The following is a 25,639-nucleotide window of genomic DNA, read 5'->3' on the forward strand; positions in this document are numbered from 1 at the left end:
CTCTTCAGCAGTCCAGGCTGCCATGCAAGCAGCTTTTCCACTTAGGACATATAATTCTTCAGATACAATGGTACTTGAGGTATCAGTGGCAGAGAGGGAGTTCTCTGAAGCCTTCTTAGGACCCCGTTGGTAAATTTTGGAGCAAGACCCTGTCCTCAACCACAGATACCTAGTCTCTTCAGGGTCAGCTTGTGGCCTTCTACTGGTTGTAACAGAAATAAAATGCAAGATTGTGAACCACCAAGTTACCATGCATCCTGAACTGCCCATGATAAACTGTCACCTGACCCAACTAGCTATCAAGCTAGGTGTGCACAGCAGTACGCCATCATCAAATGAAAATGGTACATTTGTAACTGGGCCAGAACAGCAAAACACTAATACACTACATGAAGGAGTGACACCTATGCCCAGGGGATCCGTTCCCTGGGCACTGCCCACTTCTCCTAGCTTGCACCTATGGCCTCACGAAGAGTTCCCTGTAATCAGTTGACAGAGGAAGAGAAGACTTGGGCCTCATTTACAGATGGTTCTTCAAGATATGCAGGCACCACCTGAAGGTGGAGAGTGGTAGCACAATAGCCCTTTCTGAGGCATCCCTGAAGGAAAGTGGGGAAATAAATCCTCCCCGTGCATAGAAATCAGGCAGTATATCGAGTTGTTTGGAAGGAAAATTATTGGAAGTGTGCTTGTACACTGATTTGTGGGCTTTGAACAATAGTTTGGTCAGATAGTCAGGGACATAAAATACATAATTAAAACATTGCTGATGAAAAATTTTCAAAAGAGGCATGTGGGTAGCCCTTTCTTAGTGTCAAAATAACCAATATGAAGACATTTTTATTCCATATAGATGACCACCAAAGTTTACACCAGCGAAGGATTCTTTAATAATTATGTGGATGGGGTGATACATTCTGAAGTACTGCTCAGCCTCCTTTCCCCACTCCCTGCCATCACCCAGTAGGGTTAGGAATAAAGTGACCACGGTGGCAACAATGGATGCTATCCATGGGCTCGTCAACACGGCTTTCCAATCACCAAGGCCAGCCTGGTGACAGCTCCCTCTGTGTATCCGCAAACTGTCAGCAGAGGGACCAACACTGGATCCCTGATAAGGCACCATTCCCCGGAATGATCTGCCAGCTTCCCGGTAACACTTTGGTTATACCAAACCACTCCCATTATGGAAGGGACAGAGGTTTCTTTTTCTAACTGGAATAGACCCTTACATTGACTATATATTTTTCTTCCCTGCATGCAGGTCTTCTGCAAAAACTAGCATCCATGGACTTAAAGCATGCCTCATCTAGAAGCATAGTATTCCACACAGCATTCCTTTTGAATAAGGAACTTACTTCACAGCCATAAAATTGTGGCAATGAGCTCATGCTCATGATACCCCTTAGAGATGAAGCAAATGACACGTATAAGTGAGTGTAACCATCCTACGCAATGCCCACCTGCCTTTCCTCAGTTATCTTGTCCTTTGTTATTGACAAACTCACTGTATTATAAAATGCCGAAAGTAGATGTTTCTATTTATAAAAGTGGAACACAATTATCAACACAAGAATGAGAAACCAATAAAGACATTCGTCTCTATTTGTTTCCTTAAATGCCTCCAGTTTCCTTTAAACTTGGGAATTTCTGTTTTTCTCTAGATGAATGCAACAGTCTAAGTGGCTGGCATGGAAGACAGGGTTGCTCTTTGCACGCAGAGAAATGAAGTTAAATGGTGCCAAGTTGCAATACAGCAGATGCGAAGGTTTTCTTTTTAAACCAATGTTTGACATTGAAGTTCTCTGTGTACAGTACTAAATACCAGGGGCCCTCACTGTAGCCATGCTTGGCAAAACCAATGCAAATCTGCTTACTTGGCTTAAGTAACTGTAAATATAGTACTTCTGCTCTGTTTGTTGCTCACATAAATACTGAACAAATGTCCCCTATTGTTCAATAATACTTTTAGACAATTCGACTAGAGATTTTCTTAGTACATAGAGTCTGTGAGATGCATCCTGTGGGAATGCTGCCTTCAAAAGATAACATGTTCCTCTCAACACATTCATGTTGGCACACGGCAGGTCTGTTGCCACAATAAACTTGGGTCCGCTTGCCTGGTTCAACAAGAGCAGAGATCCATAATGAGGTTTCTAGCAACAGCAACAACAGCAAACAACACATTTACTGCAGGGCACCAAATAAAAAGAGTTCAGGCAGCTCACGCTTAAGACCAAAACTACCAGACTGCTTACAGGTAGAGGACTTTAAAGACACAGAGGCTGGGGTTACACACAGCCATAAATCAATATATTGAGGTTACACATTGGTTTTAGCCTAAGAGGATGAAGTATCTTGAACTGGGGGCTTACAGGGCGTAGGGGGATTCAAATATTTTCTGATTTGTGATTATTTAAGAAAGTAAAATTTGTCACAAAATTTGGGATCAGCAGAAAATAATGTTAAATTTGGCTCATAGACACAATCTCCTGTAGGCCCCTCAGGAAGAAATTCAGAACAAAGAATGGCAGAGGAGTTCATTTCATAGATTCCCCTTATCTGAGGTCTACATGCCAGTGCATCCGTTTGGTAGAGGGGCAGGTTTCTGAAGAACAACTCAGGGACGTATGTTAAGCTTGGATTTTTAGTTTTTATAAGGAAGAAAGCATTCTCATGACTCTCAATTCCTTGCTATTGTTTTAACCTACTATTACCTTCTTGCTTATGAAGTGGCTGATGTACTTTTCAGAGGTAGAGTTGTACCAGGAATTTCTGTGAAGAGACTCAAGATTTTCCTTTATTTCCACGCTTGGGGTGCCACAGGCCCCTATAAGGGGTTCCTGTACCATCTCAGGCCCTAAATAAATCCTTATCTGCCTGTGGGACTCCTGAATTTCTTTTCTTTTTTTTTGAGATGGAGTTTTGCTTGTTACCCAGGCTGGAGTGCAATGGTGCAATCTCGGCTCACCGCAACCTCCGCATCCTGGGTTCAGGCAATTCTCCTGCCTCAGCCTCCTGAGTAGCTGGGACTACAGGCGCGCACCACCATGCCCAGCTAATTTTTTGTATTTTTAGTAGAGACGGGGTTTCACCATGTTGACCAGGATGGTCTCGATCTCCTGACCTCGTGATCCACCCGCCTCGGCCTCCCAAAGTGCTGGGATTACAGGCGTGAGCCCCCGCGCCCGGACCTGAATTTCTTTTACCTATTTCTTGCCTTTGTATCGCTTGCTGCTTTCAGGTGAGAACCTTGGCTGATGAATCCCATCTTCACTGGCCAAGACATTTAGATAACTGTTCACATATGAATGATGTCAAGAGTGCCAAAGTTCAGTATAAAATAATACACATCAGTTGATCTGCTGTTATTTAATAGAGAGGTGGGTAAATTATTGACTCTGTTAATGAAAATGGAGATCTGAAAGAGCTGCTAGCAGAGAAATATTTTTAAATATTAAGCTAAATGAGATAAAATAATAAAAGATTTTAACATCTTCCTAAAAGTGATTGTTACAAATATTGTGCTGAGTAGAGCAAAATTATGTGTACATTTTCCTTCTTTTTTTTTTGAGACAGAGTCTCTGTCGCTAGATTAGAGTGCCGTGGTGTGATCTCAGCTCACTGCAACCTCTGCCTACCAGGTTCAAGCGATTCTTCTGCCTCAGCTTCCCAAGTAGCTGGGACTACAGGTGCGTGCCACCACACCTAGCTAATTTTTGTATTTTTTTTTTTTTGAGATGGAGTTTTGCTCGTTACCCAGGCTGGAGTGCAATGGCACAATCTCAGCTCACTGCAACCTCTGCCTCCTGGGTTCAGGCAATTCTCCTGCCTCAGCCTCCTGAGTAGCTGGGATTACAGGCACGCACCACCATGCCCAGCTAATTTTTTGTATTTTTAGTAGAGACGGGGTTTCACCATGTTGACCAGGATGGTCTCAATCTCTTGGCCTCGTGATCCACCCCGCTCGGCCTCCCAAAGTGCTGGGATTACAGGTAGAGTAATTATGGCCATGCCCGGCCAATTTTTGTATTTTTAATAGAGATGGGGTTTCACCGTGTTGGCCAGGATGGGCTCGATCTCCTGACCTCATGATCCATCCACCTTGGTCTCCCAAAGTGCTGGGATTAGAGGCATGAGCCACCGTGCCAGGCCCATGTGTACATTTTCTAAGTGGCATTTAAAAAATTTATCACTGAGACTATTTATTACTGCCTCAGTCTCAGAGCCATTGTTGGTCTGTTCAGGGATTTAGCTTCTCCTGGTTCAGTCTCGGGAGGGTGTATGTATTTGTGCAGGAATTTTCCATTTCTTCTAGATTTTCTAGTTTATGTCTGTGGAGGTGCTCATAATATTCTCTGATGGTTGTTTACATTTCTGTGGCGTCGGTGGTGATATCCCCCTGGTTGTTTCTAATTGCATTTATTTGAATCTTCTCAACATCACTGATTATTAGAATGATGCAAATCAAAACCAAAATGAAACACCATCTAACACCAGTCAGAATGGCTTTTTTAAAAAGTCAAAAAATAACAAATAATAAACAGTCAAACAAATAACAGATGCTGGCAAGGTTGTGGGGAAAAAGGAGCACGTATACACTATTGGTGGGAGTGTAAATTAGTTCAACCATTGTGGAAGACAGTGTGGTGATTCCTAAAAGACCTAAAGACAGAGCTTCCATTTGACCTAACAATCTTCTTTCTGGGTATATATCCAAAGGAATATAAGTCATTCTGTTATAAAGACACATGAACACATTTGTTCATTGTAGCACTATTCACAATAGCAAAAGCATGGAATCAACCTAAATCGTCCATCAATGATAGACTGTATAAAGAAAATGTGGCACATACACACCGTGGAATACTATGCAATTATAAAGAACAAGATGATGTCCTTTGCAGGGACATGAATGGAGCTGGAGTCCATTATTGTTAGTAAACCAACACAGAAACAGAAAACCAAATACCGCATGTTCTCACTTATAAGTGGGAGCTAAATGATGAGAACACAGGGACACACACTCCATGTGTGTGTCCACATGGAGAGGGGACACAACACACTCAGAGTTTCTGAAACCATCGGTCTGGCTTCCCATGAATGGGGCAATCAGACACACAAGCACACCAAACCTTAAACGTTCAGGCCACTGGAAAGGAAAGGAAGTACCCAGGAATGCCACCAGCTTCCAGGTAGCTGATCCCGTGATTGGGGGTCTAGGAAATTTCCCTTTACTGCAAGACGTTTTTGTCTTGGGGAACTTCCTTTTTCTTCTTGTCATTGTTCCAGCTGCCTACTACACTTCCTTACTGTAGGGCAGGTAACATCTCAAGAGGCCGACAGACTTCAGAGCCGGGCAAGGCAACCAGAATGAACCATTCCATTCCAAAGGTTATCCAAAGGGCTTGGCACTATGCTTATGGTGCTTAATGTTGTTTATGTGAAAAAAAGCTTAGCAACATATACCACCAGTATTTAGGGAGTCCTGAATCCAACCTCTCTCTGCCCTTTTTGTCTGCCTAATTCACCATTTAAATGTGTGGCCATTCAGTCACCCTCTGGGTAGTAAATACAGCAGAACGTGGACTTGGGTTGAAGTGGACGTGCTGGTGGGAGTGTGGCGGGGGGTGCTGTGCCAGCTGCTGCAAATCACGAGCCTGCCCAAGGAGCTTATTCTGTGATCTCGTTGGCTGTCCCAGCTGAGTGCTGAGATTTGCACAAGTGTTCCTTTCAGGGCCATGAGCGACATGACGTGCACTGCTTATATGAAGCTAGAAAAGTCTTTCCAACCCGTAGAGGTCTGGTTGAAGGATATGAGCAGCGCGGAACAGGAGAGAGACAATGAGAAAAAGCTGTAATCACTGTTTCAAGAGTGGTGAGTAGTATGGATACAGAAACCAAGCCAGGAAGGGAAACAAGGTCTCTGTCCTGGGGCTTATCCCAGGTGACTGCAGAGCCTATAGGTATGAACCCATTACTAAGGGAAAAATGGTCTGTATTGCAGTGCTGTTTGGACTGTGTATGAGTTAGGTTACAAATTTTGACCTCTGGATGGATGTAACCAATACTAGTTTTTAATGCAGTTAGACTCATTTGGCCAGAGGTCTGGAAAATTAGGAAAAAATACCATATGTCCAGGCCTTTGTGCTTTTAGAAAAATCAGCATTCATACCATAACGGAAGACACCAGCTGCTAGCTGTACCAAAGGACAGAATGGAAAAAAGGGCTCTTCACAAGCCAGAGAGACAAACCCAGGCAGAAAGGAATAAAGAAGATGTCGGACTTTTAAATGTCCTATACCCAGCTGTTTTAGCAGCTCTGGCCCCCACAGCCAAAATGCACCTGGCCTCTGCTCCACCCCCAACAGCTCCCACTGTGGTACCTCCATACTGGGGCCTTAATGCTGGCCTCTGCATTGACCCGGATTGCCTTGATGCTACCAAGCGAGGCATCAGACCTAGAAGAGGAAGCTACTCTGCCACCTCAGTATAATGACAGAACAGAGATGGCTCTCCCTCCAATGCTTGACAGGGTACATGATTTAGCAAGGAAGTACCATGGCAGGAGCAAGGGAATTCCTGTTTACAAGGATGGCCATGGGTGGCTTGGGTGTGAATGGGCAACCTGTCAGATATTACTGGATGTCCAGCCCATTTTCAACATCTAACTTCTGATATTGAAAAACTCCATTTTAAGGGAGGATCCCCAGAAGATGACTGATTTCTGTGCTACCCACCAGTGTACCTGAGCAGATGTGCAGTCTCTCCTAAACATGCTTCTCATTGCAGATGAAAGAAGATCAAGAGTCTTAGTGCCTCTATGAAAACAAATCCAAATACCCCAAACCTGAAGGGACTACTCTGGGTGCAAACCCTAACTGGGGCTCTAATTGATAAGGGGACATGGCCCGTCCGGAATATTCGCAAACCAATCATCCACTGGACTCAGGAGGGGAGTACCAAAATGAAGGGGTTTAAAAAAAGTTCACACAGTCATGCAAAATTCAAATGTGAACCAGTTTGAATTGTTGAAATGTGTTTACCAAGCCTCTGTAGATATACTCACAGAGAAAGGGAAGACATTAAAATTCAAGGCTAATAAATATGACTTTCATTTAACAAAACATCCTTTACATAAAGAGAAGTGTAGAAAAACAGGAAGACTCACTAGGAATGACCGCTTCCCAGATTGAGAGACAAAGAAACAGAAGTTGCAACCATAAATGTAGAATGAACAAGGAAGCCTCTGCATCAGAAGCTCCAGGCAAGCCTCTGGACCACACCCAGTGTGCCTATTGTAAGGAGAAAAAACACGGAAAGGATGACTGACCCAAGAGAAAGGAACAAGGCGCCAGAAAAAAAGGCTCTGACAGGGAAAAAGCCCACAGACAAACGGTAGAGCAGGGTCACTGATCTGACAGGGAAGTCTGGGGGCTCTCCATAGTCCCTCAGAGACCATTAAAATTTCCCCACAGGAACCCTGGGTACAAGTGACAGGAAAAAATTAATTGATTTCCTGGTTGATACTGGGCAAACTATTCAGTTCTTAACACCTCAGGAGAAAAAGCACCAAAATGACTGTACCTGTGGTAGGAGTTGCCAAAAAAAGAAAAAAGCAACAAAAGGCTTTTCTACAACCTTTAGAATGCAAACTAGAAAGTTTGGACCTAAGGCACTGCTATTTCTATAAGCCAGAATGCCCAATTCCCTTGCTAGGAGAAGACCTATCACACAAATTAAATACTCAAGTAATGTCTCCCCAGAGATATAACTCCACCTGCAGGTCCTGCTAGAGCAAGCATTGTAACAAAGATGTTATTCATTAGCCTTAAGAAGAAAAAATTCTCCCTCAGAAGTCTGTGAGAGAGTGGGTGATTGTGAATGGGAAGATGGAATCCCAGGAAAAGCAGTACACAGCCAGAACATACAGAAAGAAGAGAAGGGGGCCGGGCGCGGTGGCTCAAGCCTGTAATCCCAGGGCTTTGGGAGGCCAAGGCAGGTGGATCACGAGGTCAAGAGATCGAGACCATCCTGGTCAATATGGTGAAACCTCGTCTCTACTGAAAATACAAAAAATTAGCTGGGCATGGTGGCGCGTGCCTGTAATCCCAGCTACTCAGGAGGCTGAGGCAGGAGAATTGCCTGAACCCAGGAGGGGGAGGTTGCGGTGAGCCGAGATCACGCCATTGCACTCCAGCCTGGGTAACAAGAGTGAAACTGTGTCTCAATTAAAAAAAATAAATAAATAAAAAGAGAGAAGGAGCTACTGTGCCCCGGAGGGGTGGTAAATGAAAAACAATCAGTATACATTAATCAAGGAAGCCTTAGAAAGAATACAGCCTGTTTTGGAAAAACTTGAGAAGTGGACAGATTCACCCTTGCAGACCCCCATGGAATAGCCCTACTGTGCCTGTAAGGAAGCTGCACTTCGACAAATATCAACTGGCCCACGACCTGAGAGCCATTAATAAAACAGCCTCGGATACTCACCCAATGGCTCCTAACCCATATACTCTGCTGACTGCTGTATATAGAAATTATGAATGCTTTTCAGTGCTAGATCTAACAGATGCTTTTTTCCTGCATTCTAATTGAAGGAAAGACCCAGCAATTATTATTACTCTGTTTTTTGAAAGACAGGACCCAGAGACTAAAACAACCTTTTAATAATGTTGGACAGTGGAGCCTCGATGTGTTAAAAAATGCACCAACAATTCTGGGGAAATACTGGCAAAAGACTTAGGAGACCTACAACTAGGTTAAGGCTTCTGGCTACAAAACGTAGAGAATTAATGGCCAGCCACAACCACAGGAAATGCCTAGCTGACTCATCTTAGTTCTAAATCACCTGGTACAGTATAGATACAAAGTATTCCCAAGACGGCCCAAATATGTAAGTAGGGCTTTAGGTTAAAGCAAGGCCAAAGGGGCCTGATGTCTGTCCAAAAACAGGTAACAGCAGCCATGGAGCCCCAGATAATGGGGGCCACTGCGGGGGTTCTTAGAATGCGTTGGCTTCTGCCAGGTTTGGATTCTTAAGTTTGGACTAATGACTAAAACCCTTTTCGAATCCCTAAAGGGAAGAGACTCACTGCCCCTTCTTTGGATATCTAAAGGCCAACAAGTATTTTACACCATCAGAGAAAAGCTGATATCAGCTCTGGCACTGGGGTTACCGGATTCCCAAACGGTGTTCAAATTCTATATAAAAAAAAAAAAAAAAGCACAGGTCTGGGTGTGCTACCCCAAATGCTGGGAGATGCCCCATAATCCATGGCCTATTTCTCTAAATAATTAAACCCAAGATTAAGAGATGACCCCCCACTTCCTCTGGGCAACAGCACCCATTGTGAAGTCCTACAGGAAGTAGAAAATTTTACTCTGGGACAGCCAGTTACTGTGTTTGTGCCCCACCAGGTGCTGACTCCACTGGAACAAAAGGGAGGCTGCTGGCTCACTGTGGGGTGAAGGGCAGATACCAGGCCATCCTCTTACACGATCCAAACATCACCCTACAAACCACCATGGCTCTAAACTCTGCCACGCTGCTCTCAGCTGAAAAATAATCCTGGGTTAGAGCATGACTGTAAATCCTTGACGTAGCTTATTCAAAATGCTGGAGTTGTCAAACCAGACAATGAGTGCTCTGTACTGGAACTACACTGCTGGGAGCAGCTTACTGAAAGATGCGCACAGAGCCAGATGTGCCGTGGTGACTACCAAATGGGGTAATAGAAGGCCATGCCCTTCCTGCAGCTACCTTTGCACAAAGAGCTGAGTTCATTGCTCTTACGTGAGTCTTTAGAATGGTCCCAGGAAAAGGGAGTAAACATTTATTCTGATTCCATGTATGCCTTCCTGGTAATGCACACCCATTGGGTGTTCTGGAAACAGAGAGGCCACTTGCAATCAGAAAATGTGGACATTAAACACCCAAAAGAAATTCTGGCCCTAGTAGAGGCAATTGTATTGCCTCTCTTTCTTGTTACCCTCTATCTTAAAATGGGAATAAAATGTGCAAGAAACTGTGTGAATGGTGAGTGCATGTGTGCGTGAATGGGGGTTTCAAGGGCCTGCCCTTGAAATTCCAATTTGTAGCTCCACGGCAAAAGCTATGGAGTTCGAGAGGGCTCTCTTCCTGCATTTCCGTGGATAACTCATAAGGCTAATTGCTTTGCCTGATCAGGCCTCCACCATGCACTGCCCCAACACCAGAGAGATAATTCACAAACAACCAAAGGTAACCAGGCAGCTGGCAAAGCAGCAAAATGAGCTGCTTGGGAGCACAGGTGCTGGGGCATGAATACTTCATTTGAAATTACTAGATTTTAAACCTCATTTACACTGAACAAGATGCAAAACATGCCTGAGCCAGGAATTTGAGAAAAGAGATTCCAATTCCCCCTGGAAAACTGACGCTTAACAGGATGATGATACTCCCACAAGGCCTTGGTTTATCCATCTCAAAACAGCTACAGGAAGGAATGCACTTATGGGAGAAATGCCCTCGCCAACCTAGTGCAACCCACACTTCCAACATATCACTTGGAAAATTACACAAGGATGCATTCTGTGCACTAAAACAATCCCAAGACAGAATGCAGCCCTCCTAACGAGGGGATATAGTACAAAGGGCTGAGTCCCTCAATGACTGAAAGGCAGGCTTCCCTCAGATGCCTACCTGGTTATGTGAGCCAAGGAAAGATATGAAGTTATTAATAAGAAAAAGAGACGGAAAGATAAGTGATATGCTTTTGTTAACATGAAGTTCTCAATTCTACAGTAATAAGCACATACTTGATCTTTGCTGAAACTACCTGAATGGGTGTAGACAGTCTCTTTTCTCCAAAACAAAACAGACTACTGGGTCTGTGGGGGAGGTACCCCTTTCTCCACTGCTGACTTACCACCACACATCCAAGCTACTACCTCGAGCACTTGGAGTTATTTTTACACATAGGACAAGGGTAAAAATTCTCATCCATTTCTCATCTATGATTATAGCACCACTCACCATGAGTGCTCCACTTTTGGGGAAAGTTAGAAACATATCTTCCATCCAGCTCGTAAGCTGATTAATGTCACCCCCTCTATAGGCAGTGCTGTATATGACAACACAGGATGGCTGATGACGGTGCAAACCCAGGCAAGGGGTCATGCACATCTATGCATCCAAAAACGTAAGAGCAACACACCCCACACTAGCAGCCTGGCTAAGGGAAGGTTAGCAATGAGGCCAAACTCATCAACTGACTAGTTACATGTGGCTAGGATGGCAAAATAGCATCAAGCTACGTGATACAGCCTCTCCTTCCTCCTGGAGTTAGCTATGGGTCTGGGGCAGTCATAGCTGGTCTTACTTACCTTACAACTTGGCTGGGAGATACACCCAGGGATGCTCTTACCTACCAGGACACATCCTGTGCCATCTGGACTCTGTCCCTGACAACAGGGAAAAGATGAAAGCCAGAAAACACCATCAAAGATGGGCACCCTTGTGGCTCTACTCACTAGCTGTCTTTTCCTCCTAGGCAGCAAATATACATGTAGAATTATAAGTAAAGACCCTAAGAGCAGAACTGTTGCTGTAATAACACCCAACGCAACATTACCCTTCTCACCGAAAAACTCAGATTAGACAAGTGGCCCTACAGAAGCCTGTGAACTTAGATATCCTAAATGCAGTCCAGTGTGACACTTGTGCATTAAGACTGAATGGTGCGTGCTCGCTTCGGCAGCACATATACTAAAATTGGAACAATACACAGAAGACTAGCATGGCCCCTGCACAGGGATGACACGCAAATTCATGAAGCCTTCCATATTTTTAAAAAGAAATGAACAAATCTCCAAGAAAGATGGGACTATGTGAAAAGACCTAATCTACATTTGACAGGTGTACCTGAATGTGACGGAGAGAATGAATCCAAGGTGGAAAATACTCTTCAGGATATTATCCAGGAAAACTTCCCCAACATAGCAAGGCAGGTCAATATTCAAGTCCAGGAAATACAGAGAACACCACAGAGATATTCCTCGAGAAGAGCAACCCCAAGGCACCTAATCGTCAGATTCACCACGGTTGAAATGATGGAGAAAATGCTAAGGGCAGCCAGAGAGAAAGGTTGGGTTACCCACAAAGGGAAGCCCATCAGACTCACAGCGGATCTCTCAGCAGAAACCCTATAAGCCAGAAGAGAGTGGGGGCCGATATTCAACATCCTTAAAGAAACGAACTTTCAACTCAGAATTTCATATCCAGCCAAACTAAGCTTCATAAGCGAAGGAGAAATAAAATCCTTTATGAACAAGCAATTACTCAGAGATTTCATCACCATCAGGCCTGCTTTACAAGAGCTCCTGAAAGAGGCACTAAACACAGAAAGGAACAACCAGTACCAGCCACTCCAAAAACATACCAAATGGTAAAGAGCATCAACACAAAGAAGAAACTGCATCAACTAACAGGCAAAACAGCCAGCTAGCATCAAAATGAGCCTGACTGCTCAGATGGGTAACATAAATATATGGGTTGACATTCTGCTTTTAGGTATAAGTTGGAATCACACAAAGAGCAACTTATTTGCAGATCAGCAGAGACTTCAGTCTTTCTACATAATCAAATTGTTGGATATGTGGAGAATTGCCACCTTCCTCCACTTGTGGGTTGCCCTGCCATATTCACCTGGCCAAACTAAGTTTATGGGGACTTTATTATAACTTGGAAACTGAAAATTACAAACATACTATCTCTTTTCCCAGGTACCACAGTCATACAGGGCTTAGTCCCTTTGGAAAGACAAAAAGACATTTTAAAAAAGTCTAATCAGGAAAGCAAACTCCACCCAGTGTGAGGTTACACTGTAGACAGTGGGCTTGGAAGGATGGCAGCTGTTCAAAGCAAAGTACCTCCGTGTTTCGAAAAGTTCAGTAACCGTCACCACCAGACTGGAACCATGATAGGGGATGGTTGCCACCTCAGCAAGATAACCGGCACCTTCTTTTAACAGACCCAATGTGGATAGAATGGCAAGATAATTTGCCAAAAACTGGTGCCTACCTTTCTCCTTGGAGATGGTATGGGCTTATGGAACTCACAGCTGGCCTGGCCATACTGACCTTACAATTGGACTGGAAGGTGTCTGGCAGTCATCCTTATCTCCCAGGTTGTAATCACAACAAATTGGACTCTCTCCCAACTAACTGAGAAATTGTAAAGGCTAACCTTAGGAAACAAAAATGGGCATCCTGATGGTTCTACCCAATAGCTATATATTCCCCATGGGTGGCCATGATGAACACTTGAGTTGCAAGCTGAAGCACTAGCAAAGCACATGGATGTAGCTTTTAAAAATATGTCCATGCCCTTACCCTCCTAACTGAGGAAACTTAGATTGGGCAGGCCTTACAAAACTGATTGGCGTGGGATATTTTAACAGTGGCTGAAGGGGGAACTTGTGCTTTGATTACAACCAAATATTGTGTGTATGTTCCAGACTATTCACACAATGTTACCCAGGCTTTTAAAGTTTTATACTATAATATCTCTGCCACTGATGTGCTGTCAGTCAACTTGACCCCCGATCATCTTGGTTTCAACAACTTCCCAGTTCTTGGAAAGCCTTCCAGTTTAGTTTACTTTGAATAATTTTACTATTTTGCTTTGCTGTTGTAGAATATATTGCAGGTATACTCTTTGTGTAGGAATGCAAGATAAGCTTACTCAAAGATTATATTGGACACTTATTTATATTCCAGATTTCACCTTTTGCCTGGACTCAGAGTTCTGGTGACCATCGAAAAAAGGACGCTTTCTGACTGAGCTCTGCTCTACTCTGAATAGGGTAGAGATCCTAATACTTAGTAATATAATCACCCCTGATCATCATGAAGAAGTTACAAAAGATGGATCTTCGTTCCTCTGCAGAGGTTCTCTTGTAAAAGGGAGGAGGAAACATGTCAGAGACATTTGAACCAGAGTGACTTCCTCTTGAATAAGGATGGGAAAAATAAGGCTGGGACTTGCTGGGCTGCATTCCCAGTAGATTAGGCATTTTTGCCTCAAGATTTTATGATTAGGGGAACTGACTAATAGTGTTTACTGAACAGACCTAGGACTTAACAGACCCAGGAATGTCCTGATATCTTGATATACTGAGAACAAAAGTAGAATCTACTTTTAGAATAAGTTTTGCTTTAAAGCAAAATATAATAATTTTTATCAAATAATTATAAAATTTTATAAAATATCAAATCTTACAAAATATAATAATTACGAAAATTAATCCTTTATCATAAACCCTGGTAGCAGAAGACATCTCATAATTTTTTTTTGAGAGAGTCTTTCTCTGTCACTCAGGCCCGTGTGCATGGAGTGCAGTGGTACAATCTCAACTCACTGCAATCTCTGCCTCCCAGCTAATTTTTATATATTTTTCAGTAGAGATGGAGTTTTGCCATGTTGGTCAGGCTGGTCTCAAACTCCTGGCCTCAAGTTATCCATCCACCTTGGCCTCCAAAATGCTAGGATCACTACATGAGCCACCATACATAACCCTCCTCATGATTTTTTTTTTTATTTTATCAACAAGTATTGTACCTAGGATGAGCCAGTTTCTCTTTTTACTACCAAGGAACACCATCCTCTATCTACAAGACAGCTATTTTTTCACTCTTTTACTTTCTCAATAAACTTGCTCTCATTTTGCACTGTGGACTTGGCCCAAATTCTTTCTTGAGTGAGATTCAAGAACCCTCTCTTGGAGTCTGGATCTGGACCCCTTTCTGGTAACACTAATATCTAATTATGCATTTTCTCAGAAGCTGCAGGAGTTAATCATGAGACAGAAAGACCAAGCCCAGTGACCCGCAAATATGCCAAGGTAGCCAGTCAACCTGATCATAGTTAATATGATGCTAGCCAGTGCCCCAGGGAGACTGAGGGCAAAGCAACACACACACCTTGTACTTGACATGACTCCTGCACGCCTCCATTCCAGGTGCCCCCTTTTTAAACCCTTGCCTTCTCCCAAGAAATCTGACGTGCTCGTTTTGGATTGGGAATCTGGCCACTTGCCTGTTACTGGTTTTTGTTTGTAAAGTCACTTTTTCTTTTTACCAGATTTCACTCTTGCTGGTTGAACTCTGTAAGTAGCAAGCAACTAGATCTGTGTTTGGTTGCAACCTGTAGTCCATGTAGGAAATAGTGTGGGCTCTGGGGGCCTGAGTCTGTCAGTCTGGTTTCTACAAGGTAGAGCATAGTGTCACCTGTTAGTTAGAGCTGCTCATGGCTACCTGATTTATTGGCTAGAATGTTAGGGAGTTTCCCTGCAGCTGCTAAGATGTTGAGTCTTGGGGAGTCTCTCTTTCTCTTCCTGCTGTGGTAACTTTTGCCTTCAATGCTTCACTGATGCAAAGAAAGTTACCTTTAGAGAAGCCAGAAAACATTCACACTTTGAAACTGAGTGAGAGAATCTGATTGCACCTGAACACTCTCTGTCTCTTTGGGGGTGTCATGGAGCTTTGCTCTACTTGCTGTTGAGTGCTAGTGACAACGTTCAAAAATCTTTTATGCATTTCTTCTGTATGTGTGGCACCCCTGGGGCTTTCCTCAGTTCGGACTTAGTCCCCTTGGTGGGAGACATTGAAAACGAAGGGATTTGGGACTCTACCCAGCCCCTCAACTGGAGAAATGTTTGGGGAATGTGTCATTTGTTGGTGTGTGCAAATGTGCAACCTGTGTATGTGGGTCCTGGTTTCTTTATGTCTCTCTTTCTCCTTCCTCCAACTTCATCCTCCTGATTGTCTCAGGAGCCGGCATAGCCTTTCTCCTCTTAGCCAAAAGCATGCAAGAAAGTGCCTGTAAACAGTTCATTTTGTCAGGTGACCTGTGGAGGTGGGAAGGATTTGTCCCAAACTGTGAAGGTCTGGGGTGCGGAAACTCTCCCTGACAAAAAATGAATTAGAGGAGGGAGTATACCCACTCTGTACCATGCAGTGGCCGGAAGGCTCATACGCCTCCCTTTCTTCCTTCCTCTTTCCTCTTCCCTTCTGTGAAATCTGACTCCTTTTCTACCCTCCATTGTTTTCCCTGTTTTTTTCTTTTTTAAAAAACTTTCCCCTGTAATCCCAGCACTTTGGGAGGATGAGGCGGGTGGATCACGAGGTCAAGAGATCGAGACCATCCTGGTCAACATGGTGAAACCCCGTCTCTACTAAAAATACAAAAAATTAGCTGGGTATGGTGGCGCATGCCTGTAATCCCAGCTACTCAGGAGGCTGAGGCAGGAGAATTGCCTGAACCCAGGATGCGGAGGTTGCGGTGAGCCAAGATCGTGGCCACTGCACTCCAGCCTGGGTAACAAGAGTGAAACTCTGTCTCAAAAAAAAAAAAGTTTTTTCCAGGGATCCACCTCTGAAGGGGAAAAACAGTTTCCAACATCCTGGCCCCTAATTTGGTCATCTTCTTTGGGACACAAACTGGTTACATATTATGGCAAATTTGTGTGCACATTTTCAACTGATGGGCAAATTACATTTAAAAAATTAGAGCTTAAGAAGTTAACTGACAAAAATACAGTTAAGGAGTCTTCTAATGCTCTCTATGTTCCTTACTTTTCCCTTCTGTATGCTTTAAATTTTCTGTTATTAAGCTGCTGGTGCTAAGATCAAACTCATTATTTACAGTCTAACCAGAACGTAAACATGGAGAATTCATTTCAAGTTAAAGAAAAGAAAGGGTAAAAACAGGTTTTTAAATTAAAGTGCTATTAAGACTGCGCTACCCTAATTTTGGTTCACAGCTTTCCTTGAACCACCTATTAGGGCAGACAAAATCTAGCCATGTGAACAGGTTTTATTTTGTCAAAAAAACCCAAAACTTGGATCCAGCGGCTTTTTCTTAGGTCAGTGAGTTTATGGTTTTGTCTCATGACTAGAGGTCCGAGGCAAAAGCTATGGGAACTTTGTATATATATGTATAGACTTTTAGATATTTGCATGCAATACACAAGTATCATGTTCTGTTTTGTGTGTAACATGCTACCAAATTGGCTTATAAGTAAATGAGCAGTAGTAAATAAAGTACAAATGTTTTTTGAGTTCAAATGAATCTTTGGTAACTAAAGCTAGTTTAAAAATTATTTGTAAAAAAAAAATACATCTGTGGGCCGGGCGTGGTGGCTCACACCTGTAATCCCAGCACTTTGGGAGGCCAAGGCTGGTGGATCATGAGGTCAAGAGATCGAGACCATCCTGGTCAACATGGTGAAACCCCGTCTCTACTAAAAATACAAAAAATTAGCTGGGCATGGTGGCGCTTGCCTGTAATCCCAGCTACTCAGGAGGCTGAGGCAGGAGAATTGCCTGAACCCAGGAGGCGGAGGTTGCGGTGAGCCAAGATCGTGCCATTGCATTCCAGCCTGGGTAACAAGAGCAAAACTCTGTCTCAAAAATAAAATAAAATAAAATAAAATAAAAATAAAAAAATACATTTGTGTCTGGGTAAATTTCATATTTCTCTCCACTAAATGTTGAAGGTATCAAGAGTTTGGCACACAAACTCTTGATACCTTCAACATTTAGTGGAGAGAAATATAAGTTGTAAGAGAAATAAAAGTTGTAAGACTATAAACTCAGACAAAAATAGAGTAATCTTTGTGAGACTTTTTGACAAATAGGTCAAATTTAAGATTGTTGGTTCAATAAAAACAGCTAACTCTTCTGAATTATTGACAAAATACATTTTACTTTAAGATTCTTACTTAGGTGTTCACCTAATGTTGAGACATTAAAAATCATGAACATAAATAACTTTAAATCATAACTAGCTGTGTATAATATCTCAGTTTTCAAAAATACTATACATAAAGCATTAAAACTTATAATAATTAAGTACATGTATATGAAATGAATGCCTCTAAGTATACTTTTTATATAATTTAAAATATTTAAGTTACTTAATCAATGTTCTTGGAATGTCTGGGTCATTTTCAATTTAAAAAAAGATTATGAGATAAGAAAACATGTTTCTAAAACTATAAAATGGTTTTGTCTGTATAATGCTAACAGCAGACAAGCAGTTTAAAATTTCTTGCTTCCTATGGTTGCATGAAACTTAAAGTTACCATGAATGGAAATTCTAATCAACATATAATTCTGTAAATTTTATTCTTATTACAAGAACAATTTTATGTAATTTTGGAGGTTATTTTGAAGTCATTTATAAAAAAAGGCAAACAACGAAAACAGCAAGTCAGGGAAAATGATGTGAACAAACTTACAGATATGAAGATGCATTTTTGGTAAGAAATGTTACAAAGAAAAAATTAATTTTATATAATAAACAATATGGTAGTATTTCTTCCAAAAGTACAATAACTGATTTTTTAGATTAGGGAGATATTTTGGAGAAGTCAGAAAGATCAAGAGTATCATAGATGGTCTAGGTAAGTCTTGATAAGTTTTTTTTTTTTTTTTTTTTTTTTTTTTTTTTTTTTTTTTTTTAAAGGAGAATTAAAAAGTTACAGGGCTTTAACTCCTGGGTACACGTATTTAAAAAGGCGCTGACTACTGCAAGTATCTAACACTAAAATGAATTTTGTATGTGATTAAGTTAGTGATAATCATGAGAGTTGTTTAGATTATTCTTTCTAAGAATGATCCCCTCTGTTAAAACAAAGTTTTCAGAAGGCACTGATTTGCTCTTAATGAAAGTATAAGTGTTAGGTTGTAAAGGGAAGGCAAAGGGTAAAGAAAGACATACATATACAGAAAGAGGGTGGCTTGACGGAAAATGCTGGATTTATGTCCAGCATAAAACCTACAGAAGTGGGAGACCAGCCTAATACCAGTGCCCCACCTCCCCCCACACACTGACAAGGAGTCTGGGCCATATGGCTTGCTGCCCAGTAGGATATTCATAAGATGTTCCCATGATGAGGTGGTTCTGGCCCTTGCTCTGGTGGGATGTCATTGTGTTGCTCCTTGAACTTTTGCCCAGCAAGATATAATGGGGATGTTTCTTTAGTTGGGCCTTTGTCTGCTTGTGGTTAGGTAGGTAAGTCAGGATGTTTTTCATGGCCCAAACTCCTCTGAAATGTTTCACTCTGACCAAGATCTGCGAAATAGCAGTGAGCTTACAAAAGAGGGCAGTTTAGACTAACAACAAGAAATATTACTTCTAATTTTATAACCTGTTGCTTTTAAAAACTTCTCAAAATAGTATCTCAGAAATTCAACGATTATATTACATGTCATTGCTTTTACCTTTTTCTCTCCTTTTAAAGGCCCTGAATGATTACTCCCTCCTTCAGCTTTTTGATCAGCTCCTATAACTTTTTTCCTCCAGTTCTAACTATTATTGTGTCTCAATGCTAAATTGTTTTATCATAAAAGTCTAGAAAAGTCATGTTTTACTCCAGTAAAACCTGATTATGTATGTTTGGTTTTTCTGGATATGTCTAACCTTTCAAGTTAAATAGGAAACTTCTCATGCAGTTACTAAGAATTATGAACCCTGTTTTACTTATACCATTGAGTACACTCTTTTTGATCTGATTAAATTCAAGCACGTTTTCCTGAGGTTTGACTTTTGGCTTATCTAAATGGGCTTCCTGTAACAAGAAACAGTCACACAGAAAGTTTTACTTTGCCTTTCTGGTAACAGGTGTCAGAGACTATTTTTTTGTGTTGTTTTATCAAAATTATTTCTTTACTGTTTTTACTAGGTTTTTAATTGCTTTAAAAAAACTAAGATCTAAAAGGGTTAAGAGTTTCATATCCATGTAAATGTCTTTACTGCCCTTAAAGTCTTTTGATTATCACTTTTGTTAAATGAGTAACCATTGTTTTACAATGACCTGTGGTTTGGTTGTAATCAAACGTTTTGAAACTTTCAACATCTCCAACGTCTCTAACAAACGTTTGCAAAGTCAGATCCTAAATTTATTTTCTAACTTATGGCTGTGGTTTTTCAAGGCTTTACAAACTAATCATGAGGATTTTGGCACCAAGATGGCTGAGAGGAGGCAAAACTGGAATGCAGCTCCCAGCGAATAAGACACAGAGGGCTAGAGGACTTCACAATTTCAAGCGAGGTGCTAGGTTCGTTTCAATGGGACTGGTAGGACTCTTCAAATAGCACAGGAAATGAGCCAAAGCAGGGCAAGAGCCACCCAGGGAGGGCGCTGAGACAGGGAGGGACACATCCCTACTTAGAACATGCAGGCAGCTTGGAGGGTTGAGACTTCACCCTCTCTGTGCTCCAATTTGGATCCTGTGCTTACCTCATGCCTCCTGCAACCCACGGTCCATGAGAGCCCCGCCAGACTCAGGGTTCTCATGGACTTTCTGTGTGACTGTTTCTTGTTACAGGGGCACAGTAGGTTGTCAATGTAAATCTGAGCAACAGCTCCCATCTGGTACCGCGAGTTGTTGGTACAGACCTGGGAGGATGTTTGGACTAATGCCAGTGGGACAGAACAACCCATCCCACAGAAAGAGGCAGAGCTGAAAGCAGGGAAACAGGCCATCAGGCCTGGCAGACCCCACCCCCACAACACTCAAACTGAAGCCCGCATGCTAGAGACTTAATACTACCACACAGCCACTTTGGCCTCCTCATGCTTCTGATTCAACAGGCTAAGAAGGGAGTTGCAATATTGTTGTAATTCATCCAGACTACCAGTGGGGAAATGTACCATACTCCAAGATGGAGTTAAGAAAGATTATGTCTAGAATAGAGGAAATCCCTTAGCATCTGCTTTGGTTGGTATATTTGTCTACTACCAAATCCATTTTAAAAATTAATCCTCAGTGTAGCAGTATAAAGAGGCAGAACCTTTAAGAGATGATTGGATCAATCATGAATGCTCTGCCATTATACATGGATTCATCTGAGACAGATTAGGAATGGGATTCAGTTCCCGACCCCATGCCCCACCACAGAACTCTACTGCAAACTGGCAGTCGGGGGCATGGCTTGTGGTGATCCTAACTAGACCATACAGGCCTTGCACCATAAATATTGCTCAAGGTGCCATAATCACTGATTGTGGGACATTGAGGAAGCTAAAATACACTGTTGTTACCATAAATATTACTAAATCTTAGTTTCTAGCAAAAGCATCATTCATGGACTAAAAGAATGCTTATCACCTGTCAGAGTATTATGCACCACATTCCTTCTTATCAAGAAACTTACTTCAAACTCAAAGAAATGTGGCAATGAGCTTATGCTCATAGACTTCACTGTTATTACCCTGTTCCTCATAATCCTGACACAACTGGCTTCACTGACTGGTGGAATGACCCAGATAGGTCACAGTACAGAACTAGGACAAGGTTCCACAGAAGGCTTTATATACTCTAAACTGCCACCCAATATATAATACTGTTTTTCCCATAGCCAGATACACAGGTCCACAAAACAAAATGTGGAAATGGGAATGATGCCACTCACCATTACCTTTTTCAACCTGCTAGCAAAATGCGTGCCATCTGTCCTCATAACGTCACGCTCTGTTGGCCTACAAGACTTAGTTCCAGAGGGAAGAATGTTGCCCCTAGGAGACACAATTATTCCATTAAACTGGATGTAAAGACTGCCTCCCAGCCACTGTGGGCTCCTCATGCTCCTGAATCAACTGGCTAAGAAGTGAGTTAAGGTGTTGGCTAGGGTGATGGATCCAAACTACTAATGGGAAATGGAACTAATGCACCACAAAGGAGATAAGGAATACAGGTGACTATTTAGGGCATCTCTGAGTAGTAACATGTCCTGTGATTAAGATCAATGGGAAGTTGGAGCAACCCAATCTGTGTAGCACTATGAACGGCCTACACCCTTCAGAAATGAATGTTTACCTCATGCCACCTGAGGTGCCTTTGAAGGAAAAATGACACAGAATGAGAGTAGAAGGTAGCTATAAATACTAGCTAAAATCATGTGACTGTTACAGAAATAAGGACTGGCCGGGTGCGGTGGCTCACGCCTGTAATCCCAGCACTTTGGGAGGCTGAGGCAGGTGGATCATGAGGTCAAGAGATCGAGACCATCCTGGTCAACATGGTGAAACCCCGTGTCTACTAAAAATATAAAAAATTATCTGGGCATGGTGGCACGTGCCTGTAATCCCAGCTACTCAGGAGGCTGAGGCAGGAGAATTGCCTGAACCCAGGAGGCGGAGGTTGCGGTGAGCCGAGATCACGCCATTGCACTCCAGCCTGGGTAACAAGAGGGAAACTCCGTCTCAAAAAAAAAAAAAAAAAGAAATAAGGACTGTAACTGTCAGTGCTTCCTGATGATTTTGTTAAGAATACTTGTGTGTGTGTGTATATACACAAAACATATATTTGTTTTTGTTCCTCTCTTACTCCTTTATCATATAAGATATATTAACTTTATATCAGTATTTAAGTATCATTGATTTCATGTAATACTATAGAGGTTATGAGACAATAGGAGGAGAATATATGTTAACCAAACACTGTACTTCCTCTTGAGGTAAATGAATCAGTGGGTTTCCAAATGTATGCAGGAAAGTTGTATCACGTTAGGTGGAACTATTACCTTCTTATTGTCCTTATTTGGAGATTAAGTATGTATTAAGGATATACATGTGATAGCCAAGTGATCAGGGTAAACTCGTGACGGCCAATTTAGGTACTCAGTTGACTAAATTAAACATTACCGGCCGGGCGCAGTGGCTCAAGCCTGTAATCCCAGCACTTTGGGAGGCCGAGACGGGTGGATCACGAGGTCAACAGATCGAGACCATCCTGGTCAACGTGGTGAAACCCCGTCTCTACTAAAAATACAAAAAATCAGCTGGGCATGGTGGCACATGCCTGTGGTCCCAGCTACTCGGGAGGCTGAGGCAGGAGAATTGCCTGAACCCAGGAGGAGGAGGTTGTGGTGAGCCGAGATCGCGCCATTGCACTCCAGCCTGGGTAACAAGAGCAAAACTCCGTCTCAAAAAAAAAAAGAAAAAAAAAAAAACACATCACCTAGAGAACTGGTAAAGCCACAATTCTGGGCATATTTATGAGAATGTTTCCAGAAGATATTGGCATATGAGTTAGTGGAATAAGTGGAGAAGATCCACTCTCCATGGGGACAGGCACCATCTAATCTCCTGGGGAGTAAAATAGAATCCAAAGAAAAAAAAAGGTTTTCCTCTCTAATTCCCCAGACCCTGACTTGGTACCCACTTCTAAGAAGGAAAAGGACTTTCTCCAAGCAGAAGGGGGGCAAATAATTAAACAGGGTTAGATCCGGCTGCCAGATGGAAGAGTAGCAATGCCATGGCTATTAGGGGCTGTGGTCATACAGGTCATATATGAAACCGCTCATTTAGGTCAAGAGTCACTTGAGAAATTATTAGGCCAGTGTTTTTACCTCCCACACTTGTCAGCCCTAATCATAACTGTAGCACAGCAATGCATTACACGTCGGCGACACAAGGTGAAGCAAAGTACAACTATTTCCCTTGGCATTCAGGCTTATGGACCAGCTCTGTTTGAAGATCTCCAGGTAGATTTCACCGAAATGCCCAAGTGTGGAGGACGTAAATATTTGTTGGTCCTGGTGTGCACATACCCTTGGTGGGTAGAGGCCTTCCTGACTAGGGCTGAAAAGGCCCATAAAGTAAACCGTGTGCTTCTTCAAGATCTCATCCCCAGGTTTAGACTGCCAGTGTGCATCAGCTCAGACAACAGACCAGCATTTTTGGCTGATTTGGTTCAAGAAACAGCAACGGCACTGGGTATCACTTAGAAGCTGCATGCTGCCTACCAACCACAGAGTTCTGCAAAGGTGGAGCAGATGAATCACACCATTAAAAGTAGTTTAGGGAAAAATGTGTCAGGAAATAGGATTCAAGTGGGTGCAGGCACTTCCCTTGGTGTTATTCAAAATTAAATATACTCCCTGTAAGAAAACAGGATATCCCCCCTATGAAGTCTTAGATCATAGGTACTCTCCCATACTGTGGGCACTCCTAGGAACTCCTTGTGAGTGAGAAAGAGACTGAGCTAGGACAACAGTTACCAGCTCTAGGAAAAATCACTCAGGATATTTCAACCTGGGTAAATGAAAGATGCCCTGTAAGCTTCTTCTCCCCAGTTCACCCTTTCTTGCCAGGTGATCACGTGTGAATAAAGGACTGAAATGTGGTCCCTCTGAAGCCACGGTGGAAAGAACCGCAGACCGTGATTCTGACCACTCCCCACAGCCATCAAGGTAAAGGGAATCCCAGCCTGGATCCACCACAGCCTTGGCATTCAGGCTTATGGATATAAGCCTGCAGCAGCTGAAATTTGGGAAGCAAGACCAGACCCAGTGACTTCAGAATCACTTCGAGAAAAGACTTGCTCCAGCCACATCCCAGGAGCTGACTAGTACACGCATGGCCTAAGCATGAGGAAACTCTTTGTGGGACTTACTCTTCTTACAATTCGAACTTATACAGTAAAGACATAACCAATTTTGGAAAATGCTCTCAGCATGTGCGCCAGGTTACTGAGGCAAGACGGAAACTTACTGCCCTTCTTTTGTCCTACAGTTATTAAAAATGTACAGGGACACAGAAGGGAACCTGTTTATATAATAATACACAGTTTAAGGTGTGTAACCCAGGGGATGGACAATCCAGTGTCTGATACAATCCATCAGAACCCCCTATGCATACAACTTTTGAAATTAAACTCATAACAGGGCGATGGAACAGCCCTACTAAGTTAATAGCTGAAACAGAGCAAAAGGAAAGCCCAAAACAGGTCACCCTACAGTTTGATGCCTGTGAAGCCATCAGTGCCTGTCATTCCAGTGATGGGGGCTGTGATTCCCCTGGAGATGGGAACGTAGTTATACAAAAAAGCATATCTGCCAGAAAACCTACTGGTGCAGTGAATGCACTTATTGGTTATGTGTCATCTGGGCCACTTGGAAAGATGATAAAAATAATCCTGTTCGCTTTGTAAAAGGGAGGGACACCATTCCATGAGGTAATGTCCCCTGCGTCTTGAGACACTGTAACCCAGTAGAATTAATAATCACAAACCCCTAAGACCCCAAATGGGCAAAAAGGGAGAATGTAATGTTAGGAATTAATGGAAAAGGACTTGATTCTAGAGTCAGTAGCCAGATTCAGGGGAAAATCCAAAAGTGCTTGTCCCAGCCAGTGTACCACACCTTCCATGATATGTTAAAAGAGCCAGTGCTGGAGCTTCTGAAAAAGGTAAAGAACTTGTTCCTCCAACTTGCTGAAAATGTAGCCCATTCCCTTAATGTCACTTCTTGCTATGTATATGGAGGAACTACTATGGGTGATCGGTGGCCATGGGAAGCTCGTGAGTTAGTACCCTCTGACCCTGGGCCTGACCTAACCTCAATTCAAAAAATTCAAAACAACAGTTTTTGGGTTTTAAAGGTTTTAATTACTGGACAGTACTGTTTGGTCAGAGAAGGAAAACACTTGACTGCTCCAGTAGGAAAGCTTAGCTGCTTAGAGCAGCAACGGTACAATGGAAGAGTGGACACTGTGACCTGCTGGAGTTCAAATCAAACAGGAAAAAACCCTCCTAAAATCCCAAAATTACAGGATGCTTGGAACCATCCTGGGTATCAGAGAGACTG

The 25,639-nt window shown here is 42.6% G+C and overlaps 1 protein-coding gene and 1 non-coding gene across 2 annotated transcripts in view; one reads left to right on the forward strand and one right to left on the reverse strand.

The window, feature by feature from the left end:
• The window catches only part of LOC144576818 (uncharacterized), a 243,737-nt gene that overhangs the window by 98,751 nt on the left and 119,347 nt on the right, over positions 1 to 25,639 (reverse strand). The gene's annotated exons all lie outside the window — the stretch shown is intronic.
• On the forward strand, positions 11,726 to 11,832 carry LOC118154884 (U6 spliceosomal RNA). The gene has a single exon (XR_004745134.1). It is a non-coding gene; the product is annotated as a U6 spliceosomal RNA (small nuclear RNA).

This window comes from Callithrix jacchus, chromosome 6 (assembly GCF_049354715.1).
Source record: "Callithrix jacchus isolate 240 chromosome 6, calJac240_pri, whole genome shotgun sequence".
Taxonomy (NCBI): Eukaryota; Metazoa; Chordata; class Mammalia; order Primates; family Cebidae; genus Callithrix; species Callithrix jacchus.